Source organism: Muntiacus reevesi, chromosome 16 (genome assembly GCF_963930625.1).
Source record: "Muntiacus reevesi chromosome 16, mMunRee1.1, whole genome shotgun sequence".
In the NCBI taxonomy this organism is placed as follows: domain Eukaryota; kingdom Metazoa; phylum Chordata; class Mammalia; order Artiodactyla; family Cervidae; genus Muntiacus; species Muntiacus reevesi.
Window position 1 is genome coordinate 50,515,998 of NC_089264.1, and position 23,130 is coordinate 50,539,127.

Genomic DNA, 23,130 nt, shown 5'->3' on the forward strand with positions numbered 1-23,130 from the left:
ACAGCAAAAATTGCTGAATCTCAATGTCATTCTATGTAAAAGCAGTCAGATTCAAAGATACTCACTGTATTATTCTATGTATAAGGAATGTATTAAGTTTACTAACAGGCAGAGGAGGTAAAATTGATGGCAAAGCAACAAAGGAAAAATTTCATATCATTTTCTTGGAGTTTGTGTAATTTTATACAATTGCTAAAATTTATCAAATAATATTCTTAAAATGAGTGCATTTTATTTTATGGGTCATATTCTTAATAAGTTTGGGACAATAAATACCTACTTATTTAACCTAAAAATGAAGAGATAATTATATATATGCATGTTATTTATACTTATATATATATATGTATTTATGTGTATATATATATATATATGTGTGTGTGTGTGTGTGTGTGTGTGTGTGTGTGTGTGTGTGTATATATGTTATACCAGTGAAATATTTTATGTCTGGAACACTAATTTTGTTAGAGAGAAGATGCTGTTTAATTTCAAATATAAATTACATTTTTGTGGAGGAGTCTTATAAATTATTTTTTTTTTCTTTATATTTTTTCAAATATCAGTGTTTAGCTGTGGTTAAGTAGATATTTTTGCTTTAGGGGAAGGTACCAGAGGGCATAGTAGCACCTGTCAGATTTATATTATTAGCCCAATAATTAGGAGTACACCAAACAGTGAAAAAAAATTTTTTTTTATTTTATTATTTCAATTCTTGTAACATTGCTAACCCTGCAAACATCAAGGAACCCTGCAACTCTAAGTCATTGCCTTCTGAATATACTAATCAACAGAGTTATCCAAAAAATGAAGCAGCCTTATTCATTAAGCATCCGGAATAACATTTTTTATGTTCCTTATTTCTCAAGTTTCTCATGTATTTTGTAACTAATTACAATCAAGTGTCTTCATCATGGATGTTCTCCATAGACATTTTCCTGCCTAATAATCTCCTAGATATCTATATATGATATATACACTAAATCAGAGCTGTTTTAAGATTCATTTTTGTCCATTATTGGGTTGGTTTTTAAAGTCATAGGTTGTTACTATCTTTAATAATCAGTCTTTACTATGAAAAATTGGAGGAACTCAGTGGGATCAATAATTAAAGCTCATTAAAAATCTAGAAATTTCTTGCATTGGTTTTATAAGTCACTTCAGTCATGTCTGACTCTGCGACCCTATGGACTGTAGCCCGCCAGGCTCCTCTGTCCCTGGGATTCTCCAGGCAAGAATACTGGAGTGGGTTGCCATGGCCTCCTCCAAGGGACCTTTCCCACCCAGGGATCAAACCCACATTTCTTACATCTCCTGCACTGGCAGGTGGGTTCTTTACCATTAGTACCACCTGGGAAGCCTGGTTTTATAATATATAGTATATTTTTAAATACGCATCTGAATATAGAACTTAGCAGGCATTGGAAAGTTGTAGTTTTCTGGGTATGTATCAAATATAAGAGACACAGTTTTGATTCCTGGGCCAGAAAGATCCCCTGAAGTAGGAAATGGTAACGCATTCCAGTATTCTTGACTGGAAAATTCCATGGACAGAGATGTCTGGTGGGCTACAGTCCATTGGGCTGCAAAGAGTCATACACAACAGAGGACATCCTAATAATCAGATCCCCATTCTTCCAGCTCTCCTTGGGCATTTGGGTTGGGCAAGATTTCTTTTTCCTAAATTTTTCAAGATGAGAGACTCTTCAGATTTAGAAAAAAACTATTTCCTTACATGTGAAATCAAAGTAGCTAAAGTTTGTATGACAGAAACATAATCAGTATTTATTTGTAGGAAGGATTACCTTATTATTATTTTGTTTTTATGTTTGAAAGAAATCTCATAACAGGGTGGTGGCTTATAAATGATGACATCTTATCATGCAATACTTGATATCAAGTCCCAAAATGATACTGGAATTTTTCTTGCATTTGGAAATATTAGGCTAAGCTTAGAGAATTTTAGACGTATTGATCAATTGTGGTGCTTGAGTCATTTATTTTATTCTATACTTTTATTTCTTGTCATCCCAAGCATTGGGATATACTGGCCTAGAAAAATCCCCATGTGATTAATAGTTGTTTCTCTTTGTTCTCTGGTCATTTCATTTACTTTCTTCCATCTAATTCTTCTCAATTCCTGTCACATTGTTCCATTAAAAAAACAAGGTAGAAAAGAGAATTTGTTGTAAAACATAGTAAGAACTCTAACTAATAATTGATAGATCTAGATTGTAACCAGAGGCTATTTGTACTAGGTTCTTTTACCACATCACTGACTGAGATCCTTCTGTACTTTGTAAGTCAAACAAAAATTTCTTCATCAAAATCATTGATATAAACACTATTGTGATGCTTTTTGATGCTTAGTTTAAACACACCACACATGCACATACACAAACTAAAAGTTCTCTTACTAGTAAAACATCACAGCTCAAGAAACACTCTATTATTAAAGTAACAGTTTTTTTTAATTACTATATATAATGCCCAATAACCATCACTTTTGATGATTTCTAAGCTGGGCCCAAATGTTTTAGATGTGCCTTACTAACACACTTTTAGAAAAACGGAAAAAATACTATGACTCTGTGAAATAATCAACAAGCAGGGAAAAGATGGACATGTTTAACTTTATATCCATACAAAGAAAATGAGAATACTTATCTTTATTACATACACTTAATAAAGGTATTAATTTTATGATACTTCTTCAAATTCTTGTTAACTTATAGAAAATATGTCAGGAATGTGAAATAAAATGATGATGTGAAAGTGAAAGTGTTAGTCATTCAGACATGTCCAACTCTTTGAAGCCCCATGGACTGTAGCCTGCCAGGTTCCTCTATCCATGGAATTCTCCAGGCAAGAATATGGGAGTGGGTAGCCAGTCCCTTGTCCAGGGGATCTTCCTGACCCAGGGATTGAACCTGGGTATCCTGAATTGCAGGTGAGTTCTTTACCATCTGAGCTACCATCTGAGCTACCAGTTCAGTTCAGTCGCTCAGTTGGGTCCAACTTTTTGAAACCCCATGGATTGCAGCACCCCAAGGTTCCCTGTCCTTACCCATCTCCTGGAGCTTGCTCAAACCCATGTCCATTGAGTCAGTGATTCCATTCAACCATCTCATCCTCTGTCATCCCTTCTCCTCCTACCTTCAATCTTTTCCAGCATCAGGGTCTTGTCAAATGAGTCAGCTCTTCATATCAGGTGACCAAAGTATTGGTGTTTCAGCATCAGTCCTTCCAATGAATACTCAGGACTGATTTCCTTTAGGATTGACTGGTTTGATCTCCTTGCTATCCAAGGGACTCTTAAGAGTCTTCTCCAAAACCACAGTTCAAAAGCATCAATTCTTTGGTGCTCAACCTTCTTTATAGTCCAACTCTCCCATCCATACATGACTACTGGAAAAACCATAGCTTTGACTAGACAGACCTTTGTTGGTAAAGTAATGTCTCTGCTTTTTAATAGGCTATCTAGGTTGGTCATAGCTTTTTTTTCCAAGGAGCAAGTGTTTTTTAATTTCATGGCAATAACCATCTGCAGTGATTTTGGAGTCCCCCAAAATAAAGTTTCTAACTCTTTTCATTGTTTCCCCATCTATTTGCCATGAAGTGTTGGGACCAGATGCCATGATCTTAGTTTTCTGAATGTTGAGTTTTAAGCCAGCTTTTTCACTCTCCTCTTTCACTCTCATCAAGAGGTTCTTTAGTTTCTCTTCACTTCCTGCTATAAGGGTGGTGTTATCTGCATATCTGAGGTTATTGACATTTCTCCTGGCAATCTTGATTCCAGCTTTTGCTTGCTTCATCCAGCCCAGCATTTTGTGTGATGTACTCTGCGTGTAAGTTATATAAGCAGGGTGACAATATACAGCCTTGACATACTCCCTTCCCAATTTAGAACCAGTCTGTTGTTCCTTGTTCAGCTCTAACTGTTGCTTTTTGACCTGCATACAGATTTCTCAGAAGGTAAGGTGGTCTGATATTCCCGTCTCTTTAAGAATTTTCCAGTTTGTTGTGATACACACAGTCAAAGAAAATGAGAATACTTATCTTTATTATATATACTTAATAAGTGTATTACTTTTATAATTCTTCTTCAAATTCTTGTTAACTTATAGAAAATATGTCAGGAATGTGAAGTTAAATGGTGATGTGATAGTGAAAGTGTTAGTCATTCAGACATGTCCGACTCTTTGCAGTCCCATGGACTATAGCCCGCCAGGTTCCTCTATCCATGGAATTCTCTAGGCAAGAATACTGAAGTGGGTGGCCATTTCCTTGTCCAGGGGATCTTCCCGACCCTGGGATTGAACCCAGATCTCCTGCATTGCAGGTGGATTCTTTACCATCTGAGCCACCAGGGAAGCCCCCAAATGTGATAATAAGCACTATATGGAACTATCCAAGACACAAAGACAAAATTATCTACATGCTATTGACTCACTGTGTCTGACCTACTTAATTTCAGAAGGATTTGTGTGAACCAACTGACACTTCTCTTGTAATATAAGTAAGATTTAATTTCAAAATCATATTTTAAAAATTTTAAATCATAAATAGTTTGTATTAAGTAATAAATGTTGTATTATTCATTATTTGATGTTTTACTTACTTTTTATGCTTTTCTGGGAAGTTCAGTGGCATAATAAAAATAATTGGAGAGAAATGAAGCAAATACAGCATAACTTATTTTGTCTTAATCTTATCCCCTAAAAAAAAGTAGTTTGATGAATTTTAAGCTGGTCAAAGCAGATGGTCTAGTATCAAAAAATGCTTATAATCTTAAAAAGAAAAAAATTATGCCATGCTGTCATTTATGTCATTGTGAATTTATTACTTTAACTTTCTGATTTCTGATAATACTTTGCAAAGAAAACATTTTTCTAATGACAAATTATTAGCTACAAAATCAGCATTTTCAAACTGCCATTGAGAAGAAAAGTATAAAGACAATCAATCTCTCATAAGGTGGAAAAATCCATTTGTTAGTCAGAAAATTAAATAAAAAATAGTTATGAGAGTGGCTTATTCACCTACAGTAGCTATAATAGGTTCAAGTTCCCTTTATGAAAAATGTTTTCCAGGACAAAATTGTGTAAATTTATATTTAAATGAAACTAATTCATAATAACAGTAAGTACTTCTATATTTCATACTAAATTCCATACACTATTTCATTTGCTATATATATATGTGTGTATCTAAACTCAATTCATACAACAATTCTATGTCAAGTGTATAATTATTATTCTTATTTCATTTTTTATATTGCTATTTTAGATAAGAAAATTGAAGTACAAAAACACAATTTGTAGATACATATCCAAAGAATACCAGGTGCAGCTTAGACTCAAATCTAGGGGTTGAATTCAAAGATTTTTTTTTTTTTTTTTTAAGAATTATGCTGTGCTGCCTTTAAGGATTAAAATACTAACTTTAACAACCAGCTTTATGTCTGTGAGGAAATCCCACTTGCAGAACAACTCTTCTCAGGTCATCACTGGTCTTAAAAAGGTTGCCAAGATCAGGCCTTCTCTTAAAAATATGAGCTTGAACTCCTGTAGTGGGAGCTATGCTTTTCTCAGAAGAACTCCCTTGATTTGAGCTGCCAAGAGCAGTAACTGCCTAGGGGTAAAGCCTGGGGCCAGAAGCAAGGTGAAGAATTCTATCTGAGCACATCCCCCAAAGTTAAGGGTTGCAAGTCAAAGTGACTCAAGAAAACTGAAAATCCTGAAAGATAACATACACTTCAGTTTTCATTGCAGCACTACTTACAATAGCTGAGACATGGAAGCAATCTAAATTCCCATCAACAGAGGAATGAATAAAAATGATGTGGTACATATATACAATCGAATACTTCTCAGCCATAAAAAGAATGAAATAATGCCTTTTGCAACAACACCAATGGACCTGGAGACTATCATACTAAGTGGCATAGGTCAGGCAGAGAAAGACAAAATTACATGATATTTATATCACTTCTATGTAGAATCTAAAAGAATGATACAAATGAACTTATTTTCAAAAAATAAGCTCTTTATAAATGAACTTATGGTTACCAGTGGGCAAGGTTTGAGGAAAGGGATAGATTAGAAGTTTGGGATTAACATACACACGCTTGTTCAGTTGCTCAGTCATGCCCTATTTTTTGCAGCCTCAGGACTGTGGCACTCCAGGCTTTCCTGTCCTTCACCTTCTCCCAGAGCTTGCTCAAATTCATGTCTATTGAGTCAGTGATGCCATCCAACCATCTTTTTGTCTGCCATCCCCTTCTCCTCCTGCCTTCAATCTTTCCCGGCATCAGGGTTTTTTCCAATGAGTCGGCTCTTCGCATCAGGTGGCCAAAGTATTGGAACTTCAGCTTCAGTATCAGTCCTTCCAATGAATATTCAGGGTTGATTTCCTTTAGGATTGACTGGTTTGATCTCCTTGCTGTCCAAAGGACTCTCAAGAGTCTTCTCCAACACCACAGTTCAAAAGTATACATTCTTATGCACTCAGCCTTCTTTAGAGTCCAACTTGCACATCCACATATGACTACTGGAAAAACCATAGCTTTAACTAAACAGACCTTTGTTGGTATAGTTTGAATGTGGAGTTTTAAACCTGCTTTTTCACTCTCCTTTCTCACCTTCATCAAGAGATTCTTTAGTTCCTATGTTAAATATGTACACACTAACATATTTAAAATAGATGATCAACAAGGATCTACTGTATAGTATAGGAAACTCTGCTCAATACTCTATACTAACTTAGATGGGACAAGAAATTGAAAAAGAATAGACATATATGTATATATGAAAAAAAATAAGTTAAAAAAGTTTATAAGAACAAAGTTGCTGTACAAATGTGATCTATATTTATAAAACAGTAACCTGCAGTGCAAAAACTGAAATTTTAAATAATGCTAGTAACAATAGCAATGGAATTATTGTTATTGAGAATAAATAACTCTGAAAATATATATGCAAGACCTCCATCCAGAAATCTGTACAACTGCTGAAAATTTTAAACAAAGATTGAAATAATGAATAAATATTCTGTATTCAATCATAGGAAATATCAGTATCACACAAGTATCTATTATTTTTAATTGATCTATAGATTTGTTATAACTTCAAAGAAAATTTCAATAGGGTTGTATGATAAATGTGACAAGCTGAAACTAATCATAAATAAGCAGCAAAATTTTTACTATACAACCAGATCTTCTTAAAAAGACAATACATTAATATGATGTAAACAAAAGAATAGAAGACAAATGACCAAGAGAAAAGTATGGTGAACCCACTGACCCTTAGATGAATGAAAATTCTACATATATGACAAAGATGAAATTGAAAACCTGTGAAGGAAAACAAAGTATTAAATAAATGAAACTGAGAAAGCTAGTTCATAAGTAAGAAAGAAGAGAGTGATAGTTATGCATTATGAAACAATGAAACTCAGATAAAATAGGAAAATATTAGAAAAAAATTTAAATAAAGGGTCATTAGTATTTCAATATTGAAAGAGAAATGTGTTCCTTAAGCAAGCTCCCTAAATGATTATTTGTAAAAAATAAATAAATAAATAAATAAACCTGATACATATAACACTAAAAAGTTTAAAAATGTGTCATTCTAAAAAAGCACTGTAACAGAAGCAAAAAGACAAGTCTGCTGGTTGAAGGTAATAGAAATATAAAGAACTGAGGCTGGATTAGTATATAGATTAATTTTTTAAAATTAAAAATTTAAAGTAGCAAAAATAATGTAATATGTGTAGAAATTCCGAAGAAGTGTAAATACACATGGACAACTAATACAGAGAAGTATGCTCTGTTTCATAAAAATCTAGAAAGGGTGAATTAAGAACAAAATTGGAAGCCACATTTTACTAACGAGTTGGCAGAAATGTTGCCTGGGATGTGGATCGTATGGTACTACCTGCTGATGTTCAGTGTACGCTGCTAAAACAAAGTTGGAAAACCATTTGGTTTGTCTTGTGGGATTGAACATTAAAATCCTTTGTGTTCTAACCATTCGTTTTCTTAATATAATCTCTGGAGAAGCTTTTGAACTTTGGTGCAGGAATGTGCAAGAATGCTCATGTGTGCTTGTGTGCTTAGTCACCCAGTCGTGCCCGACTCTCTGTGACCCTTAGGACTATAGCTCACCAGGGTGCTCTGTCCATGGGGTTTTTCAGGCATGAATTCTGGAGTGTGTTGCCATTTCCTCCTTCAGGGGATCTTCCCAATCCAGGGATTGAATCTGCATCTCCTGTGTCTCCGGCATTGCAAGCGGATTCTTTACCCACTGAGTTTTATTTGTTTTAAACTTTTTTACTGGGTAAACACTGTCAATCTGTGTGTCAATGGATAATAAAGATGTGATAAATTCATCATATTCTGTAGTGCATAAATAAATGCATTGCAACTATTCTCAACAACATGCTACTGCTAACTTGCGTCAGTCGTGTCTGACTCTGTGCGACCCCACAGACGGCAGCCCACCAGGCTCCTCCGTCCATGGGATTTTCCAGGCAAGAACACTGGAGTGGGTTGCCGTTGCCTTCCTCAACAACATGAATGAATCTTAAAACTTACGATGTTGGAAGTTTCAGGATATTATCTGTACAGTGATGTTTTTATGTAATTCAAAAATAAGTAAAAATAAACTGTATGTTCTACAGCTTGTATATTTTACATACCTTCTTCACTCTGTATTGAATATTACCTTGAAAGGATAAAACAATCAGTTCAGCTCAGTTCAGTCGCTCAGTCGTGTCCAACTCTGCGACCCCATGAATCACAGCACACCAGGCCTCCTTGTCCATCACAAACTCCTGGAGTTTATGCAAACTCATGCCCAACGAGTCGGTGATGCCATCCAACCGTCTCATCCTCTGTCGTCCCCTTCTCCTCCTGCCCCCAATCCCTCCCAGCATCAGGGTCTTTTCCAATGAGTCAACTCTTTGCATGAGGTGGCCAAAGTATTGAAGTTTCAGCTTCAGCATCAGTCCTTCCAATGAACACCCAGGACTTATCTCCTTCAGGATGGACTGGTTGGATGTCCTTGCAGTCCAAGGGACTATCAAGAGTCTTCTCCAACACCACAGTTCAAGAGCATCAATTTTTAGGCACTCAGCTTTCTTCACAGTCCAACTCTCACATCCATACATGACCACTGGAAAATCCATAGCCTTGTTTAGATGGACCTTTGTTGGCAAAGTAATGTCTCTGCTCTTTTTAATATGCTATCTAGGTTGGTCATAATTTTCCATCCAAGGAGTAAGCATCTTTTAATATCATGGCTGCAGTCATTATCTGCAGTGATTTTGGAGACCCAAAAAATAGTCTGACACTGTTTCCAATGTCTCCCCAACTATTTCCCATGAGGTGACAGGACCAGATGCTATGATCTTAGTTTTCTGAATGTTGAGCTTTAAGCCAACTTTTTCACTCTCCTCTTTCACTTTAATCAAGAGGCTTTTTAGTTCCTCTTCACTTTCTGCCATAAGGGTGATGTCATCTGCATATCTGAGGTTATTGATATTTCTCCTGGCAATCTTAATTCCAGCTTGTGCTTCTTCCAGCCCAGCGTTTCTCATGATGTACTCTGCATATAAGTTAAATAAGCAGAGTGACAATATACACAGCCTTGTATATTGTCTTGACGTCCTCCTTTTCCTATTTGGAACCTTGACGTCCTTGACATCCTCCTTTTCCTATTTGGAACCAGTCTGTTTTTCCATGTCCAGTTCTAACTGTTGCTTCATGACCTGCATACAGCTTTCTCAAGAGGCAAGTCAGGTGGTCTGGTATTCCAATATCCTTCATAATTTTCCACAGTTAATTGTGATCCACACAATCGAAGACTTTGGCGTAGTCAATAAAGCAGAAATAGATGTTTTTTCTGGAACTCTCTTGCTTTTTTGATGATCCAGCAGATATTGGCAATTTGAACTCTGGTTCCTCTGCCTTTTCTAAAACCAGCTTTGAACACCTGGAACTTTTCAGTTCATGTATCGCAATAAAAATAAATAATTTGAACTCATTTATACTTGCATGTAGCTTTTTAAAAAGTCAATCCAAAAAGTGGTTGCTCCTTTCAAATCTGACCACTCTCCATCATGCCTTTCTCCCCACTGACTCTCCACTTTAGTTGAACATTCTACATTTTATCCTCTAAAGCTAATCTGCTTATTTTTGTTTTATTATATGAGTTAACATTAATCCTTTTAGATGAATTAAAACTTTTTTACTGTTTCAGAATGATTTAACTAAAAATCATATCAAAATTTTGTGACTAAAATACATAAGCATACTTTATCTGATTTAATTTCTAAAACAAACATTTAAGGTAATTATATGAATTATTCTAGGCTAATTTATGTGCATGTAAATAAAAATAAATCTCAACTAGTTTAAAGGGAGAATAAAAGGAATCTATCGTTTCAGTTTTGAATACTTGTGGACTAGCACCATTTTTAGGTAACTGTCCATATGCTGTGTGGGATCCCCATAAGCAGATCCACAATTACACGGTCTTCACATATGCTTTTGTGGAAATAAAGATTAAAAAAAAAAAATAAAAAGACTTCCACGTTCATTGCAATCTGCATGCTCATGGTTGGAACAGTTTTCCTTGTATTTCATGGTCTCAGAATTGCCTTTAATCTTTGTTTTTTCTTTTCCAGTAGATAGGACTTTGTTGGACTTAGATGGCATGAAAACTGAGAGAGGCAATGGGATCTAGTTGAATGAGGGCTGAGTGAATGTGTAGCAAGGAGGAGTGAGTGGTATTCTCAGAGGTAATTTCAAGAAATAGATATTCTGCCCTATCCTTATGGATACACCAAACATAGTCAAGAGTCTTTAGCTCCAGTAGGGGATTGAAAGGGAAAGGGAAAGACACTCAGTCGTGTCCGAGTCTTTTCAATCCCATGAACTGTATAGTCCATGGGATTCTCCAGGCCAGAATATTGGAGTGGGTAGCCTTTCCCTTCTCCAGGGGATGTTCCCAACCCAGGGGTTGTACCCAGGTCTCCCACATTGCAGGAAGATTCTTTACCAGCTGAGTCAAAAGGGAAGCCCAAGAATACTGGAGTGAATAGCCTATCCCTTCCCCAGTGTATCTTCCCGACCCAGGAATCAAACCAGGGTCTCCTGCATTGCAGGTGGATTCTTTACCAACTGAGCTATGAGGGAAGCCCAATGCTGAATCACAAAAAGCAAATTCTTTAGAGGTATGGGAATGAAGCAAGAGTCTTTGTAGATATAAGAGTGCATAGGAGGAAGTTAAGACAGAGGGAGAGCAGTAGAGAATATTCTTTCAAGGTAAATGAAATAGAAGTAAAGTACAGAGTTATGTGTAGAGGTGGACTTGAAATTAAAGACATTATTGAAAAGCAGAACAGGCATTCCAGAGTTCATTTTGGAAATGATATATTTCTTGAATAATCAAACTGCCAAGTTTTATGGTTGCATCTGGAGCTTCTTTCTAATATATCATTTATAACAGTGAATGTTAAGCTTTGCTAATTTTTCCTCCTTTGGGGATAGGTTAAAAATGAATATAATTTTTGTTAAATCCCATAGGTATGGTAACATTTCCCTAAACACAATAATAGAAAATGTAATAAAAATTAGTCCTTTTCAAATTAAGAACACATAATTAAGGTAATTTTATTTATGATGTCAACAGTAATAATAATAAAATATCTCACAATAAACCTTAGAAAGAATGTGTCAGACACAAGCCAACACATACACAACAGAATATTACTCAGCCATTAAAAAGAATACATTTGAATCAGTTCTAATGAGGTGGATGAAACTGGAGCCCATTATACAGAGTGAAGTAAGCCAGAAAGAAAAACACCAATACAGTATACTAACGCATATATATGGAATTTAGAAAGATGGTAATGATAAACCTGTATGCGAGACAGCAAGAGAGACACAGATGTATTGAACAGTCTTTTGGACTCTGTGGGAGAGGGTGAGGGTGGGATGATATGGGAAAAAGACATTGAAGCATGTAAATTATCATATGTGAAATGAATCACCGGTCCAGGTTTGATGCTTGATACAGGATACTCGGTGCTGCTCACTGGGACGATCCAGAGGGATGGGATGGGGAGGGAGTTGGGAGGGGGGTTCAGGATGGGAAACACATGTACACCCATGGCAGATTCAAGTCAATGTATGGCAAAACCAATACAATGTTGTAAAGTAAAAAAAATAAATAATTTTTAAAAAATAAAAGTTCCCCCAAATAGGTGAAATCAACACTTTCTTAAATGGAATGCCTAACAAATATTTTCTAAATAAATGCTTGTTTAGTAGGTAGATAAATTAAAATGTATTTCTCAAGGGAAAGAAATTGCTGGCACATCCTGACCTGTTGCAACCTCCTATTGTAAAACCTGAACTCCCTTATGAACAGGTGTGAAATCAAAGAGCAGGATGAGGGACTGGGTAGTACATGTGTTCCAATATATTTAAAAGAAAAAGTCTGCACATGATATATTATTGATTGACCATTTCAAATTGTTCTCCTTCTCATTGGGTATTTGACTTGGGGCAAGTCTCTAGGCTTTGACAGATATTCTAGATACAGGCATAGAGACAGAGATAAAGATATAAATGTAGTTATAGATGACAAGGTACAGACACAGAAAGCCAATGTCAGTACCTCCATGCTGTGCTGTTCTGTGTTAATTTGGTCATCTCCGACTCTTTGTGACCCCATGGGCTGTAGCCCACCAGGCTACTCTGTCCATGGGATTCTCCAGGCAAGAATACTGGAGTGGGTTGCCGTGTTCTCCTCCAGGGGATTTTCCCAACCCAGGAATCAAACCTGTATCTCTAAAGTCTCCTGCATTGACAGGCAGCTCTTTACCACTAGCAAAACCTGGGAAGCCCATCTCTTCCTATACCTCTCTCTAAATATATTAGACTACTTGTCATGTAGATTATTTGTGAAGATTAAATATGCCATGCATAAACTACTTTCTATAATCCCTATCACATAGTATCACCTTACATGCCTCCTGAAAAACCTGTATGGAAGTCAAGAAGCAGCAGTTAGAACTGGATATGGAAACATGAACTGGTTCAGATTGAGAAAGGAGTACATCAAGACTATATATTATCACCCTGCTTATTTAACTTATATGCAGAGATGAACACAAACTGAAATCAAGATTTCTGGGAGAATTATCAATAACCTCAGATATGCAAATGACACCAGCCTTACAGCAGAAAGTGAAGAGGAACCAAAGATCCTCTTGATGAAAGTGAAAGAGGAGAGTGAAAAAACTGGTTTAAAACTCAACATTAAAAAACTAAGATCATGGCATCCGGTCCCATCACTTCATGGCAAATTGATGGGAAAACAATGGAGACAGTGACAGGCATTATTTTCTTGGCTCCAAAATCACTGCAGGTGATGACTGCAGCCATGAAATTAAAAGATGCTTGCTCCTTGGCAGAAAAGCTATGATAAACCTAGACAGTGTATCAAGAAGCAGAGACATCACTTTGCTGACAAATGTCCGTACAGTCAAAACTACGGTTTCTCCAGTAGTCATGTAGGGATGTGAGAGTTGGACCATAAAGAAGGCTGAGCACCAAAGAACTGATGCTTTTGAACTCTGGTTTTGGAGAAGACTATTGAGTACCTTGGACTGCAAGGAAATCATGCCAGTCAATCTTAAAGGAAATTCTGAATATTCATTGGAAGGTCTGATGCTGAAGCTGAAGCTCCAATACTGTGGCCACCTGATGCATAGAGCTGACTCATTAGAAAAGGCCCTGATGCTGAGAAATATTAAAGGCAGGAGGAGAAGTGGATGACAGAGAATGAAATGGTTGGATGGCATCACCAACTCAATGGACATGAGTTTGAGTAGGCTCTGGGAGACGGTGAAGGACATGGAAGCCTGGCATGCTTTAGTACCTGGGGTCGCAAAGAATCAGACATGATTGAGTGACTGAACAATAACAGTCACATAGTAAAGTTGTGATAAATATTATTGTCATTATTTTTATGATTATTTTAGATTATGTCTATGTTTGGCATGTTGCAACATCTGATCTGAAAGTCACTAATTTTGCCAACATCTGAAGTCCTTGGTTTGAGTCTAGGGCTCTCCACATACTGATGTTACGGCACTTGCAAAAGATTTATTTTCCCTTAGTCTTGGTTTACTGATTCTAAATGGGGGAAAAGGTGTTTACCTCTCACTAATCTGAAATGTGTTTTATTCTATAAAGAAGCATAAAAGAGCTAAAGCAGCATTATTCATTTGTTATCATTACCATTTTTCAGGAGATGAAGTGAAAGTTTTAATCACTCATTCGTGTCTAACTCTTTGTGACCCCATGGATGGCAGCACACCAGGCTTCCCTGTCCATCACCAATACCTGGAGCCTGCTCAAACTCATGTCCAATGAGTTGGTGATGCCATCTAATCATCTCATCCTCCATCATCCCTTTCTCCTCCTGCCCTCAATTTTTCCCAGCATCAGGGTCTTTTCCAAGGGGTCCCCTCTTCGCATCATGTGGCCAAAGTATTGGAGTTTCAGTTTCAGCACCAGTCCTTCCAAGGAATATTCAGAACTGATTTCCTTTATAATGGACTGGTTTGATCTCCTTGCAGTTCAAGGGATGTTCAAGAGTCTTCTCCAACACCACGGTTCTAAAGCATCAATTTTTCAGAGCTCAGCTTTCTTTATAGTCCAACTCTCATATTCATACATGAGCTACTGAAAAAAGCATAGCTTTGACTAGATGGACCTTTGTTGGCAAAGTAATGTCTCTGCTTTTTAAAATGCTGTCTAGGTTGGTCATAGCTTTTCTTCCAAAGAGCAAGAGTCTTTTAATTTCATGGCTACAGTCATCATCTGCAGTGATTTTGGAGTCCAGTAAAATAAAGTCTCTGACTGTTTCCATTGTTTCCCCTCTATTTGCCATGGAGTGATGGGACTGAATGTCATGATCTTAGTGTTTGGAATGTTGAGTTTTAAGCTAACTTTTTCACTCTCCTCTTTCACTTTCATCAAGATGATTTCAGGAGTTAGTCTCAGTGAAAGACAAATGGAGCAAGACAAGCAACGGGGTTCTGGTACAAAGGTGATGTTCTTTTTTAGTCATTTCCTATTCCTAAGGCACAACTAGATATTCTCAGTAAACTTTAGACAGGTTTGAGGTAGTATTTATGGTGGGTATAAATGCACTTTCTCAAAGGTCTTTAAAATCATTTAATTCTTTCTACAATTTCAAGGAGAAGTGTGACAAAATTTAGCAGACCTTCCCTGGATCATCTCTAACAATATCACTTAATCACTTGAGGTTCATTTCAAAAATCTCTATTGTTCAGTTTAGCTCATTTCAGTCTCTCAGTCATGTCCAACTTTTTGCAACCCCATGGATGGCAGCATGCCATGCTTCCCTGCCCATCACCAACTCCCAAAGCTTCCTCAAACTCATGTCCATTGAGTCGGCGTTGCCACCCAACCATCTCATCCTTTGTCATCCCCTTCTCCTCTTGCCTTCAATCCTTCCCATCATCAGGGTCTTTCAAATGAGTCAGTTCTATGCATCAGGGGGGCAAAGTATTTGAGTTTCACCTTCTCCATCAGTCCTTTCAATGAATATTCAGGACTGATTTCCTTTAGGATTGACTGATTTGATCTCCTTGCAGTCCAAAGGACTCTCAAGAGTCTTCTCCAGCACCACAGTTCAAAAGTGTCAATTCTTTGGTGCTCAGCTTTCTTTATAGTCCAACTCTCACATCCATACACAACTACTGGAAAACCCATAGCTTTGACTAGATGGACCTTTGTCAGCAAAGTAATGCATTATTAAACATCTTTTATTATTCTACCATCAAAATAATATGGAAAGTTTGTTTGTAGGTCTCTGTAGTTTTAGTTGTGCAGAAGTGTCTGTGTTTAACACATTAATGACCAGAGATTTAATACATCTTTTGTTACCTGAAGGTTACTGAGCAAAGGTATTTCAATACTCACTTACATAACAAATTACTGACCACAGGCATTAGTTTCTGCAAAAATTCCTCAGTCAATAGGGTTTAAGAATAATCATGCAAATACTATTCCCTATTTTTTATTTTTTAAGTCCTGTTCACATGTGTGAATATTTGATGACATTTATAACATCACTATTTCTTAAGTGCCTTTTGTGGACACCAAAAAAATAAATGAAGATAGGAGAAGTTGTTTCATCCTCATTGGTAATCAAGGTAAGAAAAATTGCCTTAATTTAGGGGGAAATATGCAATTATTTTCATTGGTTTTGGACACTTTGAATCAAAAATTCTATTATAGACATGAATTTGAAAGTCAAGAAAAAGTGAAGATAATGTAGCCTTTGTTTCTTTTACCCTAGTTCCTTAAAACTTCAGTGAAATATTGATATGAAAATCATGCTATAAAGCATTATAAAAATTTTCCTGTAATAAAAGTGAGGATGAAACCAATTATATAAACTTTCCTTTAGGAAATATTCTAAAACATTGTTATGATTGAATGAGCTTTTTCATCATCTATAAAATTATTGGAAATCTTTTGTTATCTTCTATTATAATAATATGTGCAATTTTCTTCAGCTTGTCAATCATCCTTACTTAAAAATTGTTTGTCAGAATATTTATAAGACAAAAACACAACTTGGAATAAATTCAATGTCAATTTCACTGAACAGAAATCTCCTATAACTAGGATAATTGCATTATAACATCTCAGATTAAGATGAAATTTCAGAGATCATAGGCTAACTTTTTTTTCCCCAATTATTTTTATTAGGCTAACTTTTCTCTTGGTGATTTAAAAATAATATGTCTTAGTACATGGTAATACCAGTCCTTTGTGGGTGTTACTAATTTCTTATCAAAAATTAAAATTTTTTTCTACAAGTGAGCACATATCATTTTCTGTGGCTGTGTCTTTCTAAGACCATTGAGATGCATGGGTATTCCACAGAACAAGCTCCAAATAGGGTACAAGTTTATATTTACTTATTTGGATAAGGGAGTAGTAGACTAGATAGGAAATAGTATGGTGAATATATTAGTCAAGATCCTACCATAGGGGAAATATCACAGCAGGGATTTGAACACAAGAATTTTAACAAAAAGGAACTATTAAATAATAGCTTTTAATTTAAAATGGTTGGGACTCAGGGGTAAAGAATCCGCCTGCAAAGCAGGAGATGCAGGTTCGATCTCTGAGTCAGGAAGATCCCCTGGAGAAGGGAATGGAATGGCTACCCACTCCAGTATTCTTGCCTGAAGGCTTCCATGGACAGAGGAGGCTGGCGGGCTTCAGTGCATGGAGTCACAAAGAGTCACACTCGACTGGGGAACAAACATTTTCACTTTTTTCAAAGACGATGCTAAAGAAAAAATAATTATAGTCGATATAATGATCAGCTATTAGTAATAAAGCAGAAAACTAAAAAAAACAAAAACAAAAACAAACAAACAACAAAAAAAAAAAACAAGCTTGGGAGAGCTTCGCCCCCACCCTAAGTCTGAGATGTAGACTTCATTGGAAAGCATGTGTCCTTAGTCCAATATTTGATGGAGAAGTTTGCTGAGGTGCCTTAGTCTAGGGTTAAAAATTGGGAAACTTCCCAACGGGACACCGGCAAGCCTTAATGAACAGTCTTCTGGGGTTCTAGAGAGACTTACTGAAAAACATCTCACTGATGTGCCAGCAAGATCTACGTGGAAACTGCCCACTGTTGTAATGCTGAAATGCACAGGAAATCTGTCTGCTGGAATGCTGCTACAGTTCGCTGGAGGATGAGAACCGCCAGGCATGCAGCCATATTCTGGCAGGCAGGCACCACAGGAGCAAGAAAGAGAAGCTTATTGGAACCAGGACTATCTCCTGCAATATCCTTCTAGCGTTGTCCACTGACAAATTTAGATATGCCAACTCATAAAGGAGAGATGTTTCCAGATTTACCCAGAAAAGGATTGACTGGCACTGTAGTATTCCTACCATTTCAAAAACTTTATCCCGTAAGTATAACAGAGAATTCATTAGGGCAGAAAACCACGCAAGAGGAGCCTAGTTGAAAGGGAATAATAATACATTCTAACTTCATCAAAACTCATCATCTAAATTCAAAACATAAGGCACAATTAAGCTTTAACTAGTTCTTACAATTAACAGTAAATGGCCACATACCTGGTACCGTCTGTCAGGAGGCCCAGTGGGAAGCTCGGAGTGTTTAGCAGACTCTCCTGTTATGTCAGGCTTCAACTCCGGAGTTTTTCTTCCCACTGCTAGGAGCCTTTTAGTGACTTATTGCTTGTACTCCTTGTGACCTAGGCATTTTATGGACTGGTGAAGTCTTTGAGAGAAAGCCAACTCAGATTGTTGGCTTCATTTCTCTGCAATTTGCTTCTCTCTGGTATCCTGACTTCTTAAATGCTGATGCATTGGTCATCCTAAATTTCAGTTTTTTCCTCTAGCACCATGGACAGATCTATTAAGATTCTTTGCCTCTTGGAGATGATTCTTGCTCAGGAACGCCATGTTAATATCTTCCTTATTTTTGTGTGTGCTTTTTTTCCTGTGTGATTTTTTTTTTTTTTTTTTTTTTTTTTTTTTACTAAGTTCCATAGTCCCATGTACCTTACACTCTTTTTCACACTGTTCCAGTATTCTTAACTGGGAAAGCCTATGGACAGAGGAGCATTTCCCGCTATAGTCACCAGGGTCACAAAAGAATCAGATGCATAGCACTTGGGGGCTAAACAACCACAACTAAAGAGAGCATTGGGGATTCCCAGGTACTCAGAGGTAGAGAGTCTGCTTGCCAATATGGAAGACCAGGGTTCAATCCCTGGGAAAGGAAGATACCCTAGAAAAGGAAATGGCAATCCACTCCAATTTTCTTGCCTGGAAAATCCTAGTAGACTATAGTCTGAAGGGGTGGCAAAGGGTTGAACAGGGCTGAAAAAACACTCAAAAGAATATATCTTGTTTTATGTTTAGGTTTATTCCTGTTTTCTAGCTGCTCTCAGCAGGAGTATACGCCAATTCATCATAGCTGGGAGTGGAAGTCATGGAAATGTTTTAAAAGAAAATGAATTACTTACAAGACAACAAATGTCTTGTTGTCTTGTAAGTAATTCATTTACAATAAAAATCATTCGTGGAAAGAACAAAATGCAACCTCTAAAAAGTGTATTTCTTCCTCTTTTTTATCTCTGTTGATACTAAAGTAGGCTTTTCGTCTATGTGGTTTTATAATTTCTATGAGAAAACATGTTGTGCACTATACAACCCAGAGTCTTAAATTCAAAGATAATACCATTTATCATCCTGTTTACATTTCTTGTGATGATCCAATTTGTTCATATGCTGAGGCAAAATGTTAGCCTTTACTGAAATATAGCAGTAGAGATCTAAACTACTTTTTAGTGACTTGAACCTCAAGTGATTTTAGTAAATCAAGACTGCTTCAGTCAAGCTAGTCTGTCATAAGAGCAAAACAGGCATAAACCACAGCATTTTTTTTTAAGAGCTTTTGTTTTCCTGAGTGAGATACTGCTGAATTTCAAGGTTGCCTTTCAGCTAAATGTGACATTTAGAATATAACCATGCATCCATTTAACAATGAATCCCTTATGACAATAAGTATCTCTTTTTTCACTAGTTGCAGAGTGGCTTCTAATAAAGAATGGAGAAGATTTTTGTACTCATATTGCTGCAATTGAGTCAGAGAGGTACATTCTATTCGAATGAAACACACAGAGAACAGTGAAAGGCAACACATAAGTGAGGACCAGGTAGTATAAGTGATAAAGATGCTGGCAATATGGCCAGAGTGGGCGCCTGTGAAGAGGGGTTCCTAGTTTAAGAAGATAAACATATATGTAATTTGTATTCAATACTGCATGACAGAGGAAAGGCACATTCAATATATTACTAGTTTACTTTTTCCTCTCAAAAACCTGAACTGGAGATTTCTGGCTAAAGGGTTTTTAAGACAGTTCAAATAAAACAAATAGGAATATGTGCTCCCTGGCATGCTGAAGTTCATGGGGGTGTCACAAAGAGTTGGACATGACTGAGTGACTGCACTGAACTATTCATTAAACAAATATTTTCATGGAAAAATGAAGGCTCCAGGGCGATGCAAGCTCTTTATGGATAAGCAGTGATATGACCTTTGTCAACTTTCCCCACTCTCTGAGACTCCATCTTTTCTATAATGTGTTCAGCCACTTGGCCCCACCCACCCTGACATGCAGTTACTCTTATTGTATTTAGGTTTCTCAACTTAGTGACCACAATTCTCCCTGCAAGGCCTGGCCTACAGTGGTCTAGTGAGTCTATTTCTTTCAGGTTCAAACACAAGCTCCATTAGAGGCCACAGACTTGCTGCAGGAACAAATAGCCCCGATCGTCTCATTGCTCACAGTGACTGAACAATGTCCCTTCACCACAGACCTAGAGTCCCTCTGAGAACTTTATGTTCTTTGAACAAAAAAGAAAAAAAAAAATATGAGTTTAGTTTATGGATAGATTATCTCAGCTGATAATGGATGGTTCCACTAGAGCTTCACTCTGGGATAGCATAGCCTACTTTTCTGTTCAAGACAGATAATATACTCTCCCCCTACACAGGACTGACAGATTTGTTACTTTCTTGCTCAAGATGTCATTATTTGAGTTTGCCACTTCAGGAACTGTTTTTCATTGAAGAGAGTCACTTCTCCTTTGTTCAGGCCTCCTTCCCCAGTAAGCCCACGTTCTGTGAATGAACAATGCACTTAGTCAGGCAGTCGGGTCTGGCTCTTGGGGCAGACGGACTGTAGCCCCCAGGGTCCTCTGTCCACAGGATTTCTCAGACAAGAACACTGAGGTGGGTTATCATTTCCTTCTCCAGGGGATCTTCCCAACCCAGGGAGTGAACCTGCATCTCCTGCATTGCAGTCGATTCTATGCCACTGAGCCATTGTGGAAACCTCATTGGACAATGGTACAGAAGCTCAGGTTCTGCCTGAAGCTTGGGGCAGCTATGGAGGGCACCCCAGCATCAGAGGGTCTCCCATGGTTGGCAGAGGGCTTGTTATAAATGCATTGCTGCCCAATGTCTCCTTCTCTTCAGTTTTGTTTCTCCTGTTTCCTCCCCCATGTTGATAACAAGAGAACTCAACAAATTCCTGCACACGCCTGTTCATCTTGGCACCTGTCCAGGAGGGCCTGTGACACTTTCCAAATTAACATCTTTTATTGAGCAGATATCATAAGGTGCATCAAGACAGGCAATTATTATTCTGGAATGCTTGTTCAAATCCATATAGCATGGCATGGACACCAGTGCAAGGATTTGTCTATCTGTAGTGAAAACAATGAGGCAAAAGGGAAAAGTTTGTAAGCTGGACAGGGCCTAACTTGACAGCTATGAAAGCATAACAAATGAGTTAGTTTCCCTAACTAACTTTGTTACAACTATTTGAATACGGACATGTTACAACTGTCCTTGCTATTATTAAACTATTTTCTCACTTCAACTAATATTTGAATCATTAGATATTAAAATCAGTAGGTATTCTACTGAAAGCTGTTGTATTTTTGCATTTGACCAACTGTCATGCTTGTCTATTATTGTTATTTATCAATTTTTTTAATTTGGCAATTATATACTAATTTAAAATTATTTCAATAAGCAAATCCTATTTTTATTACCAATATATATGCTTCTATTTGAATTACTTATGGAGAAAGGTTGTCATAAATTACTTTAATAAAGCTTAAATTAAACTCCAGTGGATAATTTTTCTTTGATCAAGTTATAAAGTACTATTTCATTTTGAAATGGCTTTTGGTCCTATAATATGATGAATACTTGCAGTTTTGCTAAATATTTTCTACCTGACTTCACATATTTTAAATATTTAACCTAACTTTTAAAGTATTTAATATTCATTTTGATCAAAACTATTACTTCAGAATTTTCTCAGTTGGAACTGTTATTTTGTGTTAGTCTTAAGATTACATTGCTGCCCATTACAAAACAAAATTTATAATGAATGCATGCATAGGAGCTATTTTCCTAGGTGTTGGAATGAGTATAGCATATTATAAATATAAGTAGTACTTGGAAAATTATTCAGAAGATATTGAATAAAGAAGTGTTTGATTTATGCTTAATATTTAAAATTATTTGAAAAACCATAAGCTTACTGTATAGACAGTTCAATTATTAGTTTCAAAATAGTATTAAAATAATATTTTTATGTACTTCCCTTTCTCTCTTCCATAACTATATCTTTTATGCTAACCTCGGATGTTCATATGATAGAGTCAAAGGAGAAAAATAAATCTCTTAAACTTCTTCATATTACAAAAGACCTCAGGAGGTTCTACACTGGAGGTGATTTACACTACCTAGAAAAGAGTTTATTTTCTTACTAAATAAAAATCTCTTTCTGGGCAAGGGTTTGTAGAGGGATACAAGCTTCAGGAAAAGTGATATTATTAAGATCATAAAGTAGAAAGTGGTAGTAATTTTAAAATCTTATTTATCTGATTATGTGCAAATGTTTCATATAAATTATTTTACATATTTTCTCACAGATAAATGAGTAAGCGACTCTAAATTCCTCCATTTTACAAATAAGAAAAATGAAATTTACAAATATTATAAAGTACCTTAACCATGGTGTCTCTAAGTGACTGCATGGAGAAATGTATCCAGTTAGCTTGACTTCAAACAAATAAATACAACTTTCAATTGTGCATAAATCACTGGTTGGATAGGAAGAAAAAATTAAACAAAGAAAATAGGCTGTAGGAGAGAGAAAGAAAGAAGAGAATGGGAAAAGTAAAGAGTAAAAAGACATGATAGTCCATGACCAAAACTTTCAAAGGTAATATTGTAGGCTTATAACCATCTAATGAGGATACTCTGACACTAACAATATGTGATATACTTTTCACAATCAAGTGCATTTAAAAACATATATGGGACACTATGTGCTTGCGTGCTAAGTCGCTTCAGTTGTATCCGACTCTGTGACCCCATGGACTGTAATCCACCAGGCTCCTCTGTCCATGGGATTTCCCAGGCAAGAATACTGAAT